Source organism: Leptopilina heterotoma, unplaced genomic scaffold (genome assembly GCF_015476425.1).
Source record: "Leptopilina heterotoma isolate Lh14 unplaced genomic scaffold, ASM1547642v1 Lhet_228, whole genome shotgun sequence".
NCBI lineage: Eukaryota > Metazoa > Arthropoda > Insecta > Hymenoptera > Figitidae > Leptopilina > Leptopilina heterotoma.
Window position 1 is genome coordinate 1463236 of NW_025110946.1, and position 24932 is coordinate 1488167.

General features: G+C 28.5%; 1 long non-coding RNA gene across 1 annotated transcript in view; it reads left to right on the plus strand.

The window, feature by feature from the left end:
- LOC122502396 overlaps positions 1–19946 on the plus strand; it is a 44886-nt gene extending 24940 nt beyond the window's left edge. Inside the window, exons 3-4 of the long non-coding RNA XR_006301634.1 lie at positions 13221–14459; positions 19296–19946. This is a non-coding gene — a long non-coding RNA (uncharacterized LOC122502396). The remainder of the gene's footprint in view (positions 1–13220; positions 14460–19295) is intronic.
- Positions 19947–24932: the final 4986 nt, after the last annotated feature.

The window sequence follows — 24932 nt, forward strand, 5'->3', positions numbered from 1 at the left end:
CATACCTTTCCAGGGCATAATTATCGCAAATTATGTAGCTGGGCGAGAAAACTGCTGAGGTCCCAAAGACATTACAAATATGTTACTCGTAAAGTCCTCAGCCAATATTATTCAGTCATAGTTTGTGTTTTTTTAATAAACCTTAAAATGGAAACTGAATACGATAATGAAGATTGAACGCAATTAAAACATTATTCCTTTTGTTAGTGAATCATAATTTAAACAGTTTCAATTAAAGCAAAAAGAATAATCAAAGCAGTAAATGATTTAAATTTTGCCAGATAATGAAAACTCTTGTCGAAAAGAAACAAAATTATGCATCCGACACTTGAAAAAAACTGTTAATCAAGATGTAATAGTAAAAATTATTCTTGACTGCAAAAATTTTGATATTTAAGAGGACTTTCAGGCGCAGAATTGGTAAAAAACACACTTTCTTAAACTCTTATTGTAATAAATGTATTATAGGGGAGACTGGGGCTAAACCGGACAAGTCAAATATTTCCGAAACCATGAAGAATTTCAAATAATGTAAATAACCTGTGAACGCAATATTTCGTAATGCATATGTTGCATGAGGTTTCAGGGAAATATCATTTTTCTTGTAATAATAGTTGCTGTTAATATATGAAAATGTCGTTTTACGCACAGTAAAAGTAAAATTTTTTTTTCTTATTTTTTTGGGTTTTTATCGTTATAATTAAAGTGCACATATCATATGGCAATTTTTTGATTAGCTGAAGGTGTACTGAGTTTAGTAGAAAAAAAGTTTAATGGAAAACGTTAAGAATAAAAAATTTATTGCAGGTTACACGGAGAGAAATTTATAGTAGTGGGTAACATAATTGTGGTTAGGGTGACCATCTTTAATGCTACGTATTGGGGATTTAAAATTGCAATGCGACACATAGTGACCATAACGTGAACTAAAAAAAATGGCTACTGTGGGTGTACAAGGTTGCAAAAAATGTTAATATTTAAAGTATTCTAATGTTTAAGAAATATTTGTTAAGATTGTTGGTCATTATTTATCTTTTTATTGAAAAACTACTTAAAATTAAAACAGAAAAGTAACAATATAAGTTTATATTTTTTTAAATTTGTACACCCATTTCGTCCATTTTTGGTGTAAAACACTAGCGACACCGAGCCCGCGGTGGTAATTTTTATTGCCAATACAGACAGCTATCTAGATAGTCACCGTTACCATCAATATCATCAGGAGTAACATCTTGGTAGTACGGGGTAGCATAACTATATTTTTTTTAGCATCTGTGATGGTTGGCAGTAGCATAATGATAGTATCGTGTAACATCATCTTTTTAACATCAAAATCTGACTATCCATTTCTCTCAGTGTAATTATTCGATAACGGTGTGGGGCTAAATCGGACGTCGTGATAAAAAACAATCAAATTTGCGAATAACTATAATTTATTTTATATTATATTCTTTGCATAGAACCACTTTATCAATAAATAAATACAGAATTTATTTTAAAACACGAATTAGCAAGCGAGCTGCTTAAATCAAACAAGTCTGAAAACTATAATTCATTCTATATTGTATTAATGACCTATTTTACATTTTATATTATATTCTTTGAATAGAACTACCTACAAATAAATAAACAAAGAATTGATTTAAATTTTCTACAAAAAAAAACGAAAATTTGTGTCTCTCTCTTTAATTAATTTGCCGTGTCCGATTTAGCCCAATGGGGTGTCCGGTTTAGCCCCACCAATTTTGGGATTTTCGTTTTTGAGATAGTCATCTTCCAAGCAATATATCACCAAAGCTACTGTAGTTTTTTAAAAACGAACAAGTGCGATTTGTAGATGAAGGAACAAGCTTCAAAACGGTATATTACTCTTTAGCAAAAAATATTTTTTTCTATGAGTTTTTCGGTCAAAGACCAAATTCGTCCGGTTTAGCCCCGGTCTCCCTTAATTGTTGCAAAATGTAGGTCAGGTATTTTAAGGGCAGTTTTAACCTACAGGTCCAAAGTTGACAAACTAATCCCTCTCGCCTCACAATTTAGGTCAATTTTAAGAGCAGCTTTAACCTACAAGTCAAAAATTGACAAATTAATCCCTCTGCCCTCAAAATTTAGGTCAATTTTAAGGTCAGTCTTGACCTACACGTCAAATATTCATAAACAATGACTTCTGCCCTCGAAATTTAGTTCAATTGTAAGGGCAGTTTTAACCTACATGTAAAAAATAGACAAACATTTCCCTTAGGTCAATTTTAAGGGCAGATTTAACCTACAGGTCAAAAATTGATAAACTAATCCCTCTGCCCTTAAAATTTAGGTCAATTTGAAGGTCAGTTTTAACCTACAGGTAAAAAATTGACGAACAATTCCTTCTACCCTCAAAATGTAGGTCAATTTTTAGGGCCCTTTTGACCTAAACGACAAAAATTGACAAACAATTTTCTCTGTCCTCAAAATATAGGTCAATTTTAAGGGCAGTTTTGACCTAAACGTCAAAAATTCAAAAACAATTCCCTCAAAATTTAGGTCAATTTTAAAGGCAGTTTTAATCTACAGGTCAAAAATTGCCAAACTAATCCTTCTGCCCTCAAAATTTAAGTCAATTTTAAGGGCAGTTTTAACCTACAAGTCAAAAATTGACATATTAATCCCTCTGCCCTAAAAATTTAGGTCAATTTTAAGGTTAGTTTTGACCTACACCGTAAAACTTGTAGAGAAAACTGCCTCTGACCTGACATTTCCTCAAAATTTAGGTCAAATTTGACATATTTTTTAACCTACACATCAAAAAAGCAAATTTATTAGGATCCTTCAAGAGGTCGTTCCCTTATATTAGAATTTGACGAAATTTTCGACCTATAGGTTAAATGAAGTTTAACCTAAATTTTAATATTAAGTTTTTAATCAGTAAAAGATGTTATAAACTGACATCTATTTTTAAAAATTTTATTAAAATTAATTTTCTGTCTTTAAAATGTCAATTTTAAGGGCAGTTTTTTCCTACAAGTTCCCAAGTAGAAATGTAATACTGGCATAGTACTGATCTTGTACTGACTGCCAGTATTGCAGTACTGACTCCAATACTAAGTCAGTACTGGGAAAACCCTGGCTGGTAACGCTGTCCAGTACTGATTTTTACCGGCGGTCAGTATAAGCTCCTTATTTAATTTTTAAAGCATGGGGAGTAATTTATTGAATACTAATAATTATTATTAGTATTAATTATTATTAATTAATTATTAGAATTCCTTTTATTAAAATAAGTTTTAAAAAAATATTTTTCTTATTTTTTCATTATTTATTTAAATCTTATTTATTTAAATTAATGACTAAATTATTATTATTACTGGTTATTAATTATTTAAACTTATACTTTATGTAACACTGTTAAGAATTATACACAAAACACTTAAAACTAAGACGGAAAAATATCGCACGCACGGGGGACCGAACCCTAGACCTCGAGGACGCAAGTCGAATACACATACCGCATAGCCACGCAAGCTCGGGAGTTATCTCGCATAAACTTCCTTTTGAATTGTGGGACCGATATATACAGTGCTTTAATAATAAATCCACTGCATATTATATTTATTTCAAGAAAAATTATTATACATATATCTTTATATACATTTTATCAAGTCACTATGTAGTAATTAATAGATACATCATAATAATATGGTAAAAATTATTAATATAATTATTTATTTATTATTTATAATCTAATTATTTCTTAAAATAATAATAAAAAAAATTTATTTAAGAAAAATTTTTGTTAAATAAATAAATAAAAATATATATACAGCTTTAAAAAATAAAATTTTTTTTATTATTAATAATACGTAATAATTCAAAAAATAATTAATTAATAATAATTTATTATTATATTATTAAAATATATCTATTAGTTAATAATAAATTAATAAAATGTTTGATATTATTGTTGATGAATAATGTTTTTACAAATCTTTGCAAATATTTTAATTGTTAATAAATCAAACGATGTTTAATGTTTAATTACATTATAACAAATTTTGATTGTTTTTTTAACTCCTTCGCAGTACTGATTTAGTGTTAAGCCAGTTTTCTGCCAGTACTGATTTTAGAACTTTTCTAACTCCGACATAGTACTGATTCGGTATTGGAGTCAGTATACTCCCAGTACTGATCGGGTTCCGAAAGTCAGTACCGACGGTCAGTACTGAGTCAGTACCATGTCGGTGTTTAACTCCGTCCTAACTCCGGACATTTCTACTTGGGTTAAAATTTGACGAGAAATCTCCCTCTGATCTGGTATTCTCTCAAAATTTAGGTCAATTTTAAGGGCAGTTTTGACGTACACGTCAAAAATTGACAATAAAATTCCCTCTGACCTACTGTTCCCTTCAAATTTCGAAATCTTTATGTATAATTTGACATTTTCTTTTATTTACAGGTGGGTCAAATTTTCTCAAAAAAATCAAAGTTGGTCATGGGTCTTTCGATTTTTGTGAAACTTGGTATAAAGGTAGTGTTATATGACAAAAGATTTTTAAAAATTTTCAAAATTGTGTATTTTACCGGGCATTAAACATTAAAGTAAATTTTTTTTGAAAAACAAATAACTTTTATCTATTTAGTTAGACTTTGTTTATATTTTAGGTAATAATAGTTCATTATCTAACAATTAAAAGTGCAATATTAAACAAAAAAAATCCAAAATTTGCCCGGAAAAAAAGTAAAAAAAATTTTTGATTTCATTTTGTCGTTATCTTCTCTAGAATTTTTTGCAATAAAAAATCCCTGGAGACTTTAAAAGTAACCGAAATATCGAATTTTTTGTTTCGAGGTGCACAGATATCGATCTCACGTAAACGCGCTTGAGATATGCACCAAACGTTCTTAAGCATGAATTTTCGCATTCTAATTTTTTTTGTTAATTTTTAGTAAAAAAGGAAGGTTTAAAAATCAAGTTTTGCAATTACAAATTTGTTTTTTAACAATTTTGAATTTCAAAATGTGTATATAATAGGGGAGAGTGGAGCAAGACGGGGTAGCGGGTAAGACGGGGTACCGGCCTTATTTAACAAACGAATTAACCAATCGCAATTATATTTTACATAATACTGCACCGAGACGATAGTTTCTTGTTTACAAAACCTAAAAGCCAGGAGAACAAATCTTTTATCTGTTTTACTAAAAAAACTGTTTTCGACAATTTTCTTATCATTTTTTCACTTTTTTAGGAGGTGTTTATTATTTAATAATAACAGTTAATGAACTGTTTAAATTTTTTTCTAACTGGCTAGGGTTACAGAAGAAGGGAAGCATATGTTTTTTTTCTTTGTTGAATCGTAAATTGTAGTAATTAACCTTTTTCTTCAATTTCGTAGGTGGGGGCAAGATAGGGTAGGAGAGAGTGGGGCAAGACGGGGTACACAAATTAAGCAAAAGAAAAGAGAAATAAGAGAAGTTAAGAAAACTACTTAAATCAAGACTGAATACAATAAAAGTGATCAAAAAGAAAAAAGCTTGTAAGGTTAAATCATCAATTACCGATGGTAAAGTAGAAAAAACACCTTGTCTCTATTGTAATGGTTATTATTTAGACTCAAATGAAGGCTGGGCTGCTTGTTCTGTCTGCGGCCAATGGGCTCACTGCAGTTGTGCTGGTGTCGATGACGAATATGAAGATGCAACCATTACTTGTGAAATTTGTCGACAGAAATAGGTTTTTTCTTGAGTACCCTATCTTACCCCTACGGGTACCCCATCTTACCCGCCGGTGGGGCAAGATGGGGAGATTTGCAATTTTTTCAATATTATTAATTATAAGCTTTTTTAAGAAACAGATGGCCTTTGTACGCCTTTTTTACGAAAGACTGATTCCCAAAGATGATAATTAAAAATAATAATAAAGTATATATTCGATAATTTTCGTTTTTTTGCGCTTTAACCCTTAAGTACCCCGTCTTGACCCACTCTCCCCTATATAAGGGGCAAATTTTCCCAATTGTACCATGTCAAAATAGAAAATACATTTTAGAAAAACTGTATCTCAACCAGTTAATTATATATTATTGAAAAGTTATTTTATATTAATAAATGTTAATAAATTAAAATATATATTATATTATAAATTAACTCCAACGTACTTTCTTTTGTAATTTGTACATTTTTGCTGATTCCGACACGTGTTTGGTTTTAATAGTTTCGGATGACAATAAGGGATAAAGCAATGCAATTTCCTTGTCCCAGAAATTGTTGCAGCTGATTTGTAACGATTTTTTAATTTTTTATCGACTCTTGTAACTTCTTTGTCTTCTGCTTTAATAAAAGTAATTCCTTCGATTTTATCGACACAATACTTAAACAAATCTTCCAAACACATAATCGTTTCCTTTCCACCAATTCTTTGTAAGGACGCTTTTCTGACTAGACGTTTCACTGTGCCTCCGATTCCATCACATGGGCTTTTTCCATGAGATGTGTCAAAAAAGTGCCATTCTGCATCAACGCCGAAGTCATTTTTATGATTACTTAAATTAATAAAATTTTTAAAATTTATATATTGGCTTGCAGCGCTATCAGAAAAATAAATAATCTTCTCCAAGCTTGCCAATATTTCTTTTAATTTTTCAATTAATTTAATTTGAAAAGCGTGTACTGCTGATGTTGAGTGTTCTGAAGTGTCGGATAAAACGCAAAAACTAGTCGATTCAATTTTACTGCCCTTTTTGTAATAAACTACAAAAGGGTGCAAAGTGGCCTGACTGTTAAGCCAAAAGTGACTTTGGATGGAATCTTCAACTATGTATGTCAAATTTTGAGCGAAATCGCATAATACTAAACATTCCAGGTTTTCAATCAAATCCCCTTTTCTTTTCATTAAAAATTCCGCTTGACGTTTTGCTATAAAGTGATGTTCTTTTAATTCAATTAAATTTTATGCTAAAGTATCTACAAATTCTTCCGATGTTTGCACGATATCTATTAAATCACAGGTCTTATCCATACTCAACCATTTCTTATATTTCAACTGCACTCCATCACTAACATACTTTTCAATGTTTCCATGTACAATTTGAAGATCAGGACACTTACTGCATTTTCCCAACATACATGCTTCATTTGCAGTATCACAAGAAGCATAATTTAAAAAGTGTCTGTAATCGTGACTAGTTTTTAATGGCATAATCATCAATTTTATATTTTCATGGAATGAACATACACACACAGAATGTGTTCCAGATGATCCAGCAAAAAAACACCATTTTGGTTTCCATGCAGCAAAACTTAAAAAGCCTATTTCGATTTCGGGGTTAATTTTCTTAAAATGATCGAATATTTCCTTTAAAGAAAAAAGAAGTAAACGTATTTTCATGGAATGAACATACACATACAGAATGTGTTCCAGATGATCCAGCAAAAATACACCATTTTGGTTTCAATGCAGCAAAACTTGAAAAGCCTATTTCGATTTCGGGGTTAATTTTCTTAAAATGATCGAATATTTCCTTTAAAGAAAAAAGAAGTGAACGCTTTTGCTTCTTTTCTTTGCTTCCTGCTTGTTCATTACGAATTGAAATGTAATCTTTTATGCCTGGGCAAATTCCACTATTCTCTTGGTCTTCATAAAAGTTTTTAATTATTTCTTTTTAGGTTGAAAACTCAAAAATTTAATTTTTTCTTCCAAATTATTACACCAATTTATTTTTAATTGTTCTAAAAGATGTAAATAATCATTTGCAAGTTGTTGAATGTCAAGAGTCAAATCATTATTAATAGGAGCTTCCAGTCTTAATCCTGAAGATTTATTAATTATCCCCCTAAATTCACACAAATTTTCCGTAGTTGCATTCTCGACTTTTCGTTCTCTTTGAGTTTGATTTAATTTAATCATTTTTTATGGTGACAATACTAGATTTAAATACGTATTAATATTATTTTCTTCTTCAGGAAAATACTCGGAGTCGTTTTTATCCATTCTTGTTTCTTCTTCTTCTACAGTTTCTTCATGAATTATCGTTATTTTTTTTCTACATTGTGTGCAAATGGATGTACCGGGTATTAAAGTAAATTTTTCATGTTCAGTTATCTTAGTAACTGCTCGTAAATTTCTAGTTACGCTTTTTACATGTGTCTTAAAAGGATCACAGCACTTTTTTCCAAAAAAGTTGGCAAACTTTTTCAAGTATTTGGGTGATTCTACAAAAGAGGGAATTTTGATGTCTGAAGCATGTTTTGTATATTAATTTTGGAAAGAATAATTTTACTTTTAATGGAAATTGTAAATCTTAATGGTTTCTATTATGGCACAGAAAAAAAACCGATGAAAAAAAATTTTTTTTTGCAAAAAATACACATTATAGTGCTAAATTCTCATTCGTCTGGCATGTCCCTTTGGGAGAATGACAGTTCATATTGAGAATAAATATCACTTTTCAAATGTTTTGCGGAAATTTCATACTGAATTAGTAATTTTGAATAGTTGTAGATTACTAATATGAAAATAATTATGACGTTTCTCTATATCTTATTTATAAAATATCTTCGCGAAGTTTGTCCCCTGAATTTTTTATCATTCGTCTGGCAGTGCAAAAAATGTAAAAATTATTAAAAATCAACATTCTGATGAAGTGACTGTTCGTTGTAGTTGTTAATCAAACTAAACTAAATGTGATACCAATCGGGTTTTATTGAATCTTCTAATCTATTAACCAAGATTTCTCAATTTGTGACGGAGATTGTGTTGTGACCAGACAAATTCTCATTCGTCTGGCATACATTTTTTAAAAAAATATTTTATTTTCTGGTTATTCTATAGACTTATGTTCTGTAGATTATTATTCTCTATAAGATAGTACTGAAGGATTTTTTCATTTAATGTTATTTTTCTATTTTTTTAAACAAAAAATGCCAAATTCTCATTCGTCTGGTTCTCATTCGTCTGGCACTTTTGAGATAGGATGTATACTATATCACTAAAAATAGCGTAAAACTAACAATTTTCAACTATTGTTCGATTTTCTGGTCTTAAAATAATCCTAATTAAATTTGCAAGAAATCGCTATAACTGAATTTTCAATTTTCATTTCGCATAAATAATTATATTGACATAAACAAACAAATGGAATAAGTATTTTTTTATATGAATAAAGTTTAGCCCACTAAAATCAAAGTAGTTCTTTATTATTAGACACTTGAACTTACTTTTACAATTCTATGATTTGTGAAATTGTGCTTATAGAAACAAATAGACCATCCGTAATTTGTTATAAACAATTATTAATTAAATTACAACCAAAATTAATTAAACCAATGACTTTTATTAATCCTCGTAAAAATCGTTACTTGGGGGTTTTCGGGGTTGCTGATTAAGAACCTAATGTCAGCTTTTAAAATTTTTCAATTCAAAATGGCGGATCCAATATGGCCGACGATTTTGGAGAAACTTAACATATTCGTCTGAAAATCGTTACTCGGTGATTTTCTGTTTCGCTTATTACCAATCCGAGGTCAACTTTTTTCAAATTAACCATTGTTTTTACAATTTGTTTAAACAATTTAATTATGTTTTTTAGTTCTACTACTATATTTATAGTTCATACATGTTGTTACGAATAGGATTTAATTTAATAAAAGTAAAATAGATAAATTATTTTATTATCAATTTAAATCTGTCGTGATAACGAAAAATGCTCTTCAGCAAATTAAATAAATTTGAATAGGTAGGGGACTTTTCCACTCTCACAATTATTGATATCAATTGTGTAGTTACAATTAATAAGAATAGAAATTATTGGTTAAATTAATATTTATTTAATTATCAGATTTACATATATTTTATAAACCTTTAATTTTCCAATATATAAATGTTCTGGGATTAAAATATAAATTATAATAAAAAAAGAATGTGAATATTCTTTTTAGTAAAATCTCATGAAATCAACTTATGAAAATTTACGTATTTCTTTGAAAATTGATTTGTGTATATGAGTGTAATGTGTAATTATTTACTCACTTTTAATCGTTATGTTTGCTTCTTTTATTTGTATTTATATCGCAGCAATCTTCCTTTTCTCTTACTCGTATTTAGCTTCAAACTTGATATTCTTTAAAGTGGACTTAATCTCAATTCAATATTTCTGTTTTACAATAAATGGGGACTACGCCCTTCAATTCACAAAAGGATAAAAATTCTTTAGTCTTAATGACTCACAATATATATATCACGTTCAGGTACTTTGCCTGAATTAAAACTGCCCAGATTTTCCCTTGTCAAGTCTTTTTATTGATTGACAATTAGGTGGGGAAATCCTCAATGCAGTTTATTCTGACAGCTTGCAGAATTTGGTACTTGTGAAATTTAGATTTTGACCACTTCGTTGTTGTGCAATAATTTACAAATAATTGAAAGAAATCTTGCCTTGCGATATTAACATAAAAAGGAAAAATGTGCTTTGCTTAATTTAATTGTGCTAATTACCTGATTAAAAGTGGGTTGTTCAGAGTTTTGCTTAATGTTGGAATTTATTGGTGTTACTAATAAATATGTATTTTTGTGTAAGAACGATAATTGTGTTTTTAGGTTACAAGGCAAAATTATGAAATGGATTCTATATAATTCAATTAAACTACGTTGTTTCTATGTAAATATAAAGATTTACAAAGTCATACGTAACACATGTATAAAAATAAATAAATAAATTTTAAATAATTTTTAATAATCATAATTAATTAATTACAATTTATTATTATTATTATTAATTATTAATTACTTAAATAAATTAAATAAAAATAAATTAATAAATTATTAAAAAGTAAATTCAAAATTAAACTTAACGTTAAAAACTAGAGGTGTACTCAAAGTATTTAGTATTCGATTTTTTCGGGTACTCAATTTCTTTTCAGTCCTCGGAAATTTCCGTATGCATCAAGTATTCCGTATTTTAAATAATCTTGAACTATCTGATTCAAAAGTTGCGAAAATGGTGGTAACTTGTAAATTGTTAGTTCTAACTTTTCCTCTAGGTTAATAACTTATTTAACGTTTAAATATATTTTACAAAATCAAATTTAATAAAAATCGAACAATTTTTTTAAAATTCATTTAATTAGATTCTTAATCAGCGACCTCAAAAACCCCTGGGTAACGATTTTTAGACGAATACGTTCAGTTTTTTCAAAAGTCGTCCGCCATATTGGATCCGCCATTTTGAATTTTGAAAAACTGACATTGGATTCTTAATCAGCAACCCCGTAAACCCCCGAGTAACCAATTTTATAAAAATCTATTCATTAATTTTTATGTTAATGTGAATTTTCTTGACACGATTTTAATTCTCTGGATAAATTGTTTATAAATAACCATAACTTTTGTAAAATTTAATATTTTGTCTGGCCATTTATGGATGTCTTTATTAGTACCATTAACTTGAAGTTAAAATACTTTTCAGACCTTAAATGAGAAAAAAATGTTGTGTCCAAATTTTCTTGATTTTCGTCCTTCGTTTGTAGAATCACCCATTTACACTCATGAAAATTACAAATTGTGTCCTTAGAATTTTTTACTCGATTGTCAGTTCTTAAGGTTATTAATCGTCGATCTAAATCACTCAATTCATATATAAACATTTTAACGATTTATTATTATATAGTTCTTTACACTCTTCTTGCATTTCAATTCCTACACGACACTGCATTATATTGAATTTATTTATGAACAATAAATATTAAATGTTCGGCTACTTATTGACAGCTTATGTCAATTATATTTTTTACACTATAAAATTGTATATTTATCAATCAATTTCTTAAAAAATAAAATACACAAAACTTTCATGGAATTATTTTTTCTTAAAGTTACTACGACTTTAAGGATTACATTTTCATCACATATTTTTGTTTGCTGATGATTGCAAGATTAAGTGAACTTAAATGCAAATTTTTGTTCTTGCTGATCGAAAATGTGAAATTATTTTTAACTACTAATTATTTTCTCAGAAACATGGTTTGTTAAAGAAGCTACAATATTTTAAAAATACAAGTCGGGTAACAGTGACAAGCCTTAAGCCGCTCACTCCCAAGTAGAAATGTCCGGAGTTAGGACGGAGTTAAACACCGACATGGTACTGACTCAGTACTGACCGTCGGTACTGACTTTCGGAACCCGATCAGTACTGGGAGTATACTGACTCCAAAACCGAATCAGTACTATGTCGGAGTTAGAAAAGTTCTAAAATCAGTACTGGCAGAAAACTGGCTTAACACTAAATCAGTACTGCGAAGGAGTTAAAAAAACAATCAAAATTTGTTATAATGTAATTAAACATTAAACATCGTTTGATTTATTAACAATTAAAATATTTGCAAAGATTTGTAAAAACATTATTCATCAACAATAATATCAAACATTTTATTAATTTATTATTAACTAATAGATATATTTTAATAATATAATAATAAATTATTATTAATTAATTATTTTTTGAATTATTACGTATTATTAATAATAAAAAAAATTTTATTTTTTAAAGCTGTATATATATTTTTATTTATTTATTTAACAAAAATTTTTCTTAAATAAATTTTTTTTTATTATTATTTTAAGAAATAATTAGATTATAAATAATAATTAAATAATTATATTAATAATTTTTACCATATTATTATGATGTATCTATTAATTACTACATAATGACTTGATAAAATGTATATAAAGATATATATATATATACATAGATTTTGTTCATTTGAACGTTCAAAGCTGTAAGGACATGAAATTGTTTTTTGATGATATTAGGTATTGTTAGAATAAATTTTTTTTAAATATATTTTAATCTTATTAAAAAATTTGTCTTTTTTTCCAATAACTATTTCATTAATATGCCACCCATTTTGTTAAATGGTCGAAATTAATTTTAATCAAATTTAATAGATTTGATTTTAAATTAATAAAAAATTTTATTTATTTAAAATATCTATTAATCCAGATTTCAATTAATCAAAATTTTAATAAATTTTAATTTATATTACAGAAAGCTATATTGGATTGTAAATTCAATTTATTCATATTTTATTAGTCTCTAACTTTAATTCAACAAAAAATTTAAACACTTTAAATTTATTTCATTTAAATATACAATATAAATTTTGGTTTTCTATTTTATTTATTCTTCAAATTCAATCAATTTAAATATAATTAATTCAGTATTCGATTAATTATATTTTTTTAATTTCAGACAATACTGAAAAAACCACAATTAAAAGAAGATGCCTTGCCTACTCTTCATTTAGGGAGAGCTACAATTGAAAAAGAAAGAAAACTGCATTTGAAAAGAAATTTATCTGCTGAAGTAAATGGTAAAATACAAAACTATAAAAAGAGGAAAATCGATGCTGAACTTAACGAATTGGACATTGAGAAAACGAAATAACTGTCTGTTATTCCTGACGATAAAAAAGATTTACAAGATGGTCCTTCTAACAGTGATTTAATTTCATCGCCGATTCAAAATAATGAAACAAATAATTTACTTTTGAAAAACACTATAGAATCATCTGCCAATGAGACGACCTTATTTCAAGAAATATCCGAAAATGAAATTCGAATGCCACCTTCATGGATTCGTTTAAATATTTCATGGGGAAATGAACACGATGTTACTTTTGTCAAACTAATTTGGGCTAAAAGGCAAAAATGGATTTCTAGACAGTACTGTTCATAAAAAATTAACAATTGATGAAAATTTGGTTATTAACATTAGTATTAATGGCAGGTTTGTTAACAAAACAGATCTGGGGATAAGTTTTGAAAAAATTGAAACTTTATAAAACTTACAAGAAATTTTAGAAACCCTTGAAAAAAGTGAGATTTGTTTTGGTAATATACTAGTATTATTATGAATGAGCAAAATAGTTCTTTATTGCGTACTTTTTGCTATGTAGATGGAAGTGAATCTTTAAGGAATAACCATTGTCCAATTCTTCTATCTACACAAACCAAATATAATAATCGACAGTGTAATTTCTGTAAGAATATAAATCAAGTCCTCAATAAAAAAATTATTCGTTTAAAACATAAATAATAAAAGAAATTACATTCAATTAAACAAAATTAGTCCCATAAAACGAGAAAAATTATGTCGAAAAGCAAGAAACTCTGGAAGATCAAAAGAAAAAGCTAAAGAGAAAATTCGACCGTTAAAATTGACTCTTCTTCATTGCCAAAATAGAATATGTAAATTATCTGAAACATCAGTAACCGAAATTTTGGCTAAAAATCCAAACATAAGCGAAAATGAACATACAGTAATAAAAGAGATTTTTAAATCTGCCAAGTGTAAATCTCTTAATGGACGAAGATACTCCGATGAATGGCTGCTGCTTTGTATTTTGCTCCATATGAAGTCTCCAGCAACTTACCGGTTGTTACTAGAGAACAAAATTCTGCCTGTACCATCGGTTCGGATTATTAGAAGGTATCTAATTATTATTTTGATCAATATTTTAAAATCAATAATTTAAAATTATAAAACTGTTTTTATATTTTAAAACATTTTTTAATCTTTCAATATTAATTAACAAAGATATTTTTATTTGTCTTGTATATAATATCAACATATTGCAAATACCCAATGGGAAATTTACAACTGGCGTAGTACTGCGCCAGCACTGGCAGCACTGGCGGCAAGGCTGAGAGCCAGCACTGGCATGGCACTGGGATGATAACGCCGTCTGGCGCTGCCGAAGTACTGTCTGTCAGTGCTGCCAGACAGCGCTGGCGCAGCACTGGACCAGTGCTGGCTGAGAATATTGCCGCAATAAATGCCGTATTGTTATTAATTAGTCGTAAATTCATAATTATAAATAATTTAACAACAAAATGGTAAATAATATTAATAAATAGTTATTATTCATAAAATATTTCTCTTCTTAAAGAAATTGTATTAAAGATGGAGACTAACAATGGATATAGTAAATGAAGTAGAAAAAAATTGTTTATCACATTTAAAAATTAAATAATAAACAATTACAGTAAGTGTGCATTAGATTTTCATATTTTAGTACCTAACGATTGGAATCTAGAAATATCGCAAACCTACGAAAATAAACAAAATTGCTGACGAGGGGATTCGAACCTACAACCTACAGACTAACAGACTAACGCTCTAACCACTATGCTAACGACACATGTTTACAGTAAAGTATTAATATCTCAGTATCATTCAGACATACAATTATTGAGTCAAAGATGAGAAAAAATAGGGATACGTTAGAAATAATAAATTGAAATAAAATAAATTAAACTAAATTTTTAAAAATTAAATTACTTTACTTATTGCATTTAACATTTTACGTAATTCTTAAATTACGTGGTAATTTTTTAATAATTTTTTATTCATAGTAAGAAGTATAATAGTATTTTAATAGGAACCAAATTATTATTGAGATTAAAGTTTAAATTTTGTTTATAATTTTAATTTGTTTAAATAATTTATTATTTACAAAATTAGACAATTGTGTTAAATTGTTATTATTAAATTTAATAAGAATAAAAAATGAACAACTGAAAAGTAAAATATTAATTTTTTTCAATAAATTTATATTTCTAAACATTCATAAACTTTTTTTATAATTTTTTTCAAGTTTATGTCAAAAAAGCAATGTTGGCAAAGAGCGTTGTGAACAATTTTTCTATACTCAGCCAGCACTTGCCGCCGTGGCTTGTCCAAGCTTTGTCGAAACAAAAATTCTGTACTGCGCCAGCACTAATTGTCGAGGCTCGGCTAGACTACGCTGAACAATCGTCTGAGTACTAAGCCAGTGGTGAACATCGGCACTACACTGGCATTTCCCATTAGGTATCTTGAAGAAATGGATTGCCCTTGCGGTTTTGATTCGAAATTCTTAGAAGTATTAAAAGTCCACTTCGAAAAAAATCCCCTATTGAGCTTCATGGTTTGATTTTACTTGACGAAATAAGAACTCGAAAAAATTTACTTTTGGATAATAAAACAATGATGTTTAAAGGAGTAGAAGACTTTCCCGTGTAGAAAAATTGTTGGGTTCTAGTGTGGTGCCAGAAAGACAGTCTATTCTCTAACTGGGCGCTGAAAAGACTGTCTGACCATGGGCTAATCAGACCAGTGACGATCGAACCACGCGTTGGTCCAGACTGGACGAGCTAATCAGGGCTAATGAGCAGTATTAATATTTCAAATTTCAGGTTTGATTTCAATATTACAGTTTTTTAATTTTAAATAATTTACCCAAATTTACTCGGTTCTCACGTTTATTCAATGTAATGTGAAAATATGAATTATTAATAATAAATAAATATTATTGTTATTCATATATATGTGTGTATATGTATTTAATGACAATAACTTATTATTATAATAATTATATTATTTTCAAATAAATAATATACTGCACTAGCAGTAAATATTATTTAAAAGAGTAATATTGAAAGATAATTTTAATAAAAAAACAATTTGCGTTAATTGGTACATTTTTTAAATTCATTCTTTAACAGGCCTTTAACATTATTTACAAACATGTTTACAATTTTAATTTATAACACTTATACAGATTAAATACAGTAATTTTATTATTTTATATAACACTTACAATGAAAAATATCCGCTCGCATGTGGGATCGAACTCACGCCCCCCACCCTTGACGACCCGACTCGAAGCATTTTAACCGTACGGCCACTGAAGTCTGGGTGTGAACTCTCCCAATTTACTATATCAATGCCAGTGTCATATATTCTGTTGCTTATAAGGACGAAGTGAAAACTATGACTAAAATTATTACACATAATAATCCCGAATTATTTTAATTATTATATATGAATATTTAAATAAATAATTCTTACTACAATTATAATCATTAACCATTTTTTAATGAATTACTTTCAGTTTTATCAAAAATTTTTTAAATAATTGAATTCTTATGGCGAATTTCAATAGAATTCTTAAGTATAATTATACACTTTTCGAAGAATTCGATTAAAATTGTATTAAAAATAATTAAGAAATTCTAAGATTAACTAAGAAATTTTAAATAATAAAAAAATTTTGAGAATTTTATTATTTATAAAAATAATTGAATTATTGAGAAGAAACTTATAAAAAATTTGTAAATCCTTATTGAATTTTTGTGAAAGGTTTTTTATTTATGAAAGTAATTAAATTTTTGCTTACATTTTATTTTGCCAAGAATCTTGTTAAAAATTTGGAAAATAATTGAATTTCAGAGAACGATCTTATTTTTTATAAAGATAATTGAAATTTTGATGAGAATTTAAACAAATTTTTGAACATAATTGAATTTCTGTGTAGAATTTTGTTACTTTTGAAAATAATTAAATTTCTACAATAATCTGTAACTTCTCCAACACTTAATTGTTTATAGTGTTTTTAACTAAAATTCTTCTACAGATAAATTATTTTTAATAATTAATCAAATACAATATGTTAAAAAATTTATCTAATTTCAGGAGAATTTGAATTATTAGGCATTTTTCAAAAATCTAAGTTTAATTAAATTCATTTAATTAAATTCATTGAAAATTTTATCTATAATAATATTCATATAAACCTACAATATTTATTTTTGAACGATTCTTTAGATTGACTAAATTATTCCATTGAATTTTGAAGTGACAATCCATGTATAAATTCGAAGAAGACCGACAAATCGGGCACTAAAGTCTTGATTGTACTTTGATTTGTACTTTAAAAATTTTGAATTCTAGTGATGCCAATGAAGTCCCATATAGCATACAGTTAGACAGTCTAAAATAGACCGTCCAGAAAAATCCCATATAGCATACAGTTAGAAAGTCTAAATTAGACCGTCTAGAAAAATACCATGTAGCATACAGTTAGAAAGTCTAAATTAGACCGTCCAGAAAAATCCCATATAGCACACAGTTAGACCGTCCAGATTAGACCGTCCAGATGCGTCTAGTTGAGGCAATCTCTGGACTAAATGGTTAATGATTATAATTGTAGTAAGAATTATTTATTTAAATACAGTCAACTCTACGAATAGTGCCGCTATCAATAGTGCCACTTCTCCTCTTTCTCGCTCGAGCTCTATCCCCACTTTAGTGACTCAGCACGGCTTCTGAATTTCGAGTTTCCCCTAAGAGAGAAATATACAAACAGTGGGGGTACTACAGTTCCAAGAAAAGTCGTAAACGCTGTGCAATTTTGCGGCACTATTGATAGAGTTGACTGTATTCATATATAATAATTAAAATAATTCGGGATTATTATGTGTACACGGAGAAAAATGAGTTTGCTATTATATGGATAGCGAATTTTTAGCTATTACAGCTAATAATTAGCTGTTTTAGCAAAAATTTTTAGCTATTTTAGCTAATTATTAGCTGCATTAGCTAACAATAATTGCTATCCATATAATAGCAATTAAGGTTAGCTAAGGTAGCTAAAAATTAGCTGAAATAGCTAACTATTTTTCTCCGTGTAATAATTTTAGTCATAGTTTTCACTTCGTCCTTATAAGCAACAGAATATATGACACTGGCATTGATATAGTAAATTAGGAGAGTTCACACCCAGACTTCAGTGGCCGTGCGGTTTAAATGCTTCGCGTCGGGTCGTCAAGGGTGGGGGGCGTGAGTTCGATCCCACATGCGAGCGGATATTTTTCATTGTAAGTGTTATATAAAATAATAAAATTACTGTATTTAATCTGTATAAGTGTTATAAATTAAAATTGTAAATAATGTTAAAGGCCTGTTAAAGAATGAATTTAAAAAATGTACCAATTAACGCAAATTGTTTTTTTATTAAAATTATCTTTCAATATTACTCTTTTAAATAATATTTACTGCTAGTGCAGTATATTATTTATTTGAAAATAATATAATTATTATAATAATAAGTTATTGTCATTAAATACATATACACACATATATATAAATAACAATAATATTTATTTATTATTAATAATTCATATTTTCACATTACATTGAATAAACGTGAGAACCGAGTAAATTTGGGTAAATTATTTAAAATTAAAAACCTGAAATATTGAAATCGAACCTAAAATTTGAAATATTAGTACTGCTCATTAGCCCTGATTAGCTCGTCCAGTCTGGACCAACGCGTGGTTCAATCGTCACTGGTCTGATTAGCCCATGGTCAGACAGTCTTTTCAGCGCCCAGTTAGAGAATAGACTGTCTTTCTGGCACCACACTAGAACCCAACAATTTTTCTACACGGGCTTTAATATTTTTGGAAAAAGCAGGAGCCAAAGTGCACGGAATTGTTTCAGACGGTGGAAGGCCTAATAGAAAACTTTGGACAGAAATGGGTTGCAGTGGAAAATTGGATGGCACGTTCAAATTTTTTTTCAACATCCTGTTGAAGAAGGAAAAAAAGTCTATTTTTTTATACACCTCATATAATGAAGACTTAGAAATCGCTCAGCTCAGCTATTTAAACTGTACTATGACTAGCGAATTTTAGAAGCACTTATCTCAAAGTGTTGCAAACTTCAGAGGAATTAAAAATTTATAAAATATTAAAACGGAATAGACAGGAATTGAACTTACCGAGTATCACACAGTATTTCGGAATTCACAAAAATTCAAAAGTTAAAGAAATATTAAAACGGAATTGATTGGAATTCACTTTCAAGAAATCTTCGCCTCAAAAAGGAATACATAGGAATTGGACAGAAACGGAATTAAAAAAAATTGATAATTTAACATTTTCTGTAAAAAGTTAAAAATGTTCAATTCTTCTCAATTCCTTACTTCTTACTGGGGTTATTCGGCAAATAAATGTCAAAATCTTTACATTCAAATATACACAATAATTATTTGTTTGTACGATATATTATTTTGTGTGCTAACAATAGCATAAAAACTCTTTTATTCTCAAGATTTGTAAAATTCATCGAAAATCGTAGTGATTAAGAAACTTTTTGCTACGCTGCATTATATATTTTAAAAGTATTTATTGTAAAAATAATTAAATAATAATATTATCTATTTACTTTATTTATTAAAACTTACTTTATATACTATATTATACTTTATTTATATTTGAAATATCTGTGTGTTCTTATTTACAGAATTGATTGTTTTATAATTATGAATTTTTTGATAATTAATAAAAAATGTTTTGTTTTGTATAGAGATTTTTCGGATCTATTAGACTGGCAGGCGGATGTAATGATCACCCAGCAAACTCCAACATTCCTCCAAATTTACAAAATTCTCTCGTATTATTGCATTCTGACACCTCCAAAAACGGGAAACTGTTCTTTACCTGACGTTTCGAATATCAAGCCCTTGATAACCATGACCAAATTAAGAGAAATCTTCAAATCCAATAACAAAAAATCCTTGATTGAAGATATCAAAAAAAATTAAATATTGTTGTTGAAGAAAAAGAAAACGATTTCTCAGAATTTATAAAGGTTTGAGACCATGACTACGATAATCCGTTTGTCATTCAATGTTTAATGTATTTTGTGACGGACAATATTTGCAAAAATGTTCGAAAATTTACTAAATGTGAGGTGTGTCACACTGGACTTTTCCAGTCAAAAGAAAATTCCTTTTTTTCAAATAATCCAATTGCCCATCAGCTAGTAACGAGAGAAGAAGATAAAATAGACATTCATCATCCAAACACGCAATTATTTTTGTTTCTTCAAAGAATAGAAGAATCATTTGCGCGCCACGTGAAATAAAATAATAGTTATGATGCAGTTATTGATGAAATTTCCCAAGAAGAAATAAAGTTTCCATACCAGTAAAAAAAATTCGATAAACGGACCGCGGAGTTCGTATACGAGCTCGGTAGCTCGTATGAGAAATATGAGAAATCTCTCATACGAGCCTTTTCCGTAATGAGAAGTGTATAGATGCTTGTATACGAGGTCACTTTTAAAGCATTTTTATTAATGTAACACTATTTTAAAGTAAATGTTGATAATAGAAATGAATTTTCTCATCTAAAACAAAGCTAAATTCATAAGGGAAATGAAGTTTTAAGAAAAAAAGGATAATTTTGTTCAAAAAATTTATTCACACTGAAAAAAGGTTAGAATTTGATAATTTCTTGCTTCTCTTACTTACCGACATTAGATATTTCTCGGATGCAGTAAGCACGATTTTGTATTAAATTTAATTATTTTATATAAGAACATTTATATAATAAATAAATAATAATATATTATTAATTAGTAATTAGTAATTATTAATTAGTAATGAAGAAAAACTTATTTATTCTACCGCTAATACAAAATCGTGCTTACTGCATCCGAGAAATATTTAATGTCGGTAAGTAAGAGTAACAAGGAATTATCAAATTCTAATCTTTTTTCAGTGTGAATAAATTTTTTGAACAAAATTATCCTTTTTTTCTTAAAACTTCATTTCCCTTATGAATTAAGCTTTGTTTTAGATGAGAAAATTCATTTCTATTATCTACATTTACTTTAAAATAGTGTTACATTAATAAAAATGCTTTAAAAGTCACCTCGTATACAAGCATCTATACACTTCTCATTACGGAAAAGGCTCATATGAGAGATTTCTCATATTTCTCATACGAGCTACCGAGCTCGTATCGCGGTCCGTGTATCGAATTTTTTTTACTGGGATGCTCCACGCATGCCGAAGAAGTTGTATCATACATAGTATTTTATTATATCCAGTTTCGTATGCGACAGTACGCTAAAATCCAAATAGCTGACCAAAAAGACACCAAAAATATATATACGGCTCATTTCATTTAAAATGTAAAATCTATGTCTCTTGGTCAAAAAAAAGTTTTTAGCTAGCAAATGAATATTGTTTGGTTTATTTGATTAATATCTAACATACTCTAATTTTTTATTAACTTATAGAAGAACTTTGAGGTGCTTTAAAACGAAATGACAGACTAAAAAGCAGACTAAATGTCCCCTACTGTCCATGTCTTCGAGGCACTTGCACTACATTGCCTCTAATAACTAATATATACATTTTTTGTATTAGATTTAAACAAAAATTCTTTATAATCTCTAAACCTTATAATTTAAAATTCATTAATTACTTCATATCACTGGTTTTTTGAGTAAGAAAATCATAGTTTTAATTTTTTTCCCTCGTGCAGTTTTTCTGTAGCTTCAAATTTTGCATTTTCAAGGTTCGACGCCACTTAAACTTACCTGTAGGAAAATTAGCTTGTCAAAATATAATAAATGAGGTATCATTGGAAAGGTTATTAAATTACCTTTCGATCCATAGGTCACCGAATAAAATTCAACAAAAATTGAGAGAGTTACAGTCGATTAAAGATGAAATTTCATGCCAATTTTGATGATTTTTAGACCTTTGAGTAACTTCTACTATTTTTTTCTACATCAAACAGGAAAGAATGTTTAGGTTTTAATTTTTTTATTGATAGACTATATCATTACACAAATTTTGAGTCCTCGTGGACCTCGATTGGATTAAAAATGACAATTCTGCACTAAATTTAGTGAACGAAACTACATTCTTCATTTTTAGTAACCCTTAAACATTTGCACCAAAAATTCAAGTAATAAAATTTGGTTAAGCGCTAAAGTTACTGAAATCACTAATCAAGAGTTTCTGAAGTTGTAGATTTCGAATGCAATATTAGTTTTGCAAATTTCAAAATGGCGGATCCAATATGGCGGGCAAGTTTTCAAAAATCGATGAAATTCGTCTCAAATTCGTTACTCGGGGGTTTTCGGGGTCGCTGATTACGAACCCGATGTCAGATTTCAAGAATTAAAAATGGCGGATCCAATAGGTGCGAATTCGATGGATTTTAAAAAACTCGTTCACCACTATGAGTCCATCATTTTTAATTTTCGAAATCTGACATCAGATTTGTAATCAGCGATCCCGAAAACCCCCGAGTAACGAATTTAAGACGAATTTAATCGATTTTTAAAAACTTGTCCGCCATATTGGATCCGCCATTTTGAAATTTAGAAAACTAACATTTGATTCGAAATCTACGATTTCAGAAATCCTTGATTAGTGATTTCAGTAACTTTAGCGCTTTACCAAATTTTATTACTTGAATTTTTGGTGCAAATGTTTAAGGGATACTAAAAATGAAGAATGTAGTTTCGTTCACTAAATTTAGTGCAGAATTGTCATTTTTAATCCAATCGAGGTCCACGAGGACTCAAAATTTGTGTAATGATATAGTCTATCAATAAAAAAATTAAAACCTAAACATTCTTTCCTGTTTGATGTAGAAAAAAATAGTAGAAGTTACTCAAAGGTCTAAAAATCATCAAAATTGGCATGAAATTTCATCTTTAATCGACTGTAACTCTCTCAATTTTTGTTGAATTTTATTCTGTGACCTATGGATCGAAAGGTAATTTAATAACCTTTCCAATGATACCTCATTTATTATATTTTGACAAGCTAATTTTCCTACAGGTAAGTTTAAGTGGCGTCGAACCTTGAAAATGCAAAATTTGAAGCTACAGAAAAACTGCACGAGAGAAAAAAATTAAAACTATGATTTTCTTACTCAAAAAACACCTACTATTCGAAAAAAAATGTTTTGTTCGATTGGCAAAAAAAAGTTTTTAATTTGTAAACCTGTGTATTAAATTCAAGAATATCATTTTAAAAAAAGATTAAAAACATGTCACTTATTTTCATATTTTTTATTCTGCCAAAATGAATTCCTTTTTTCACACTCACTACGAATAGGTTACGCGCTTATACTTACTGTTTTACCGATTCTACAATAATAAATGAATAACCTCAAAACATCAAAGCAAATTAGAATATTCTGGTCTCTATCCGACAAATTATATAGTGGAGCAGAAAAATAATCGATTAACGGTTGTAACATAGTTGTCCACTACTGTCCCGTCTGTAAAATTATAAGTAAATACTTTAAATCTCTTATAACTCAATGATTAGCAAAAAGTTTCAATTCTTTAAGAAATCTGATATAACATACTTATGTTGTGAATCAAGGAAAGAGCAAAATGTCCCCTACTGTCCCGTATTATTTATTATTTATTTATTATTTATTTATTTATACATTCCCCGCGATCCATATGGACCATAAATGGGTATCAGAAATAAGTTACATATTAATTAGTGTATACAAGGTAATAATACAATAGAAAAAAGAAAGAGATAAGAGGAAAAAAAGAAAATAAACGCTGCTGATAAAAGTTTGAAAGAATTTCGTTAGTAAACATTGCCTCGTAGTCGAAGTACATATTTCTCTGTAGTTTGTAGGAATTTATCGTAAGAAGAATAAAATAGGTCAAGGTCGGGATTCAGGGTATTGAACATTTGATTGATGTGGTAACAAGCGAAAAAAATTGGAGCACTGAATCCCGAGAAACCAATTTTATTCTTTAAATTAAACGGTATGTAGTTGCGAGAATTAAATCGAGGTATCTTGAAATTGAGTAGATTTAACAATTCAGACGAATTAATGTTATTGTTAATTATTTTAAATAAAAAAGTTGTTGAGACAATTAAACGTCTCTCTTCTAACGTCATGCAATTAAAGCGCTCACAAAGTTTGAGATAATCAGCTCCACGAGGTGGATATTTTCCGTCCATTTTAAACGACAAGTATTTTAAAAAACGTTTTTGAACATCTTCCAACTCCTTGATGTATTTCTTATACAAAGGGTTCCATATGAACGCGGCATACTCAATTCGAGATAAGACTAAAGCATTAAAGAGCAAAGTTATAGCGAAAGTGTTGGAAAAATGTTTTGACGACCTGATCAGGTAGCCCAAGGTTCTAGATGCAGTAGCAATTATGTTCGTTATATGGTCAGAAAAACTTAAAGAATAATTAAAGGTAACGCCCAGGTCCATGACTGAATTAACCCTATTTAATACTTGGTTATTTAATTTATAGGTAAAGTGAATTGGTGTTGTTGTGG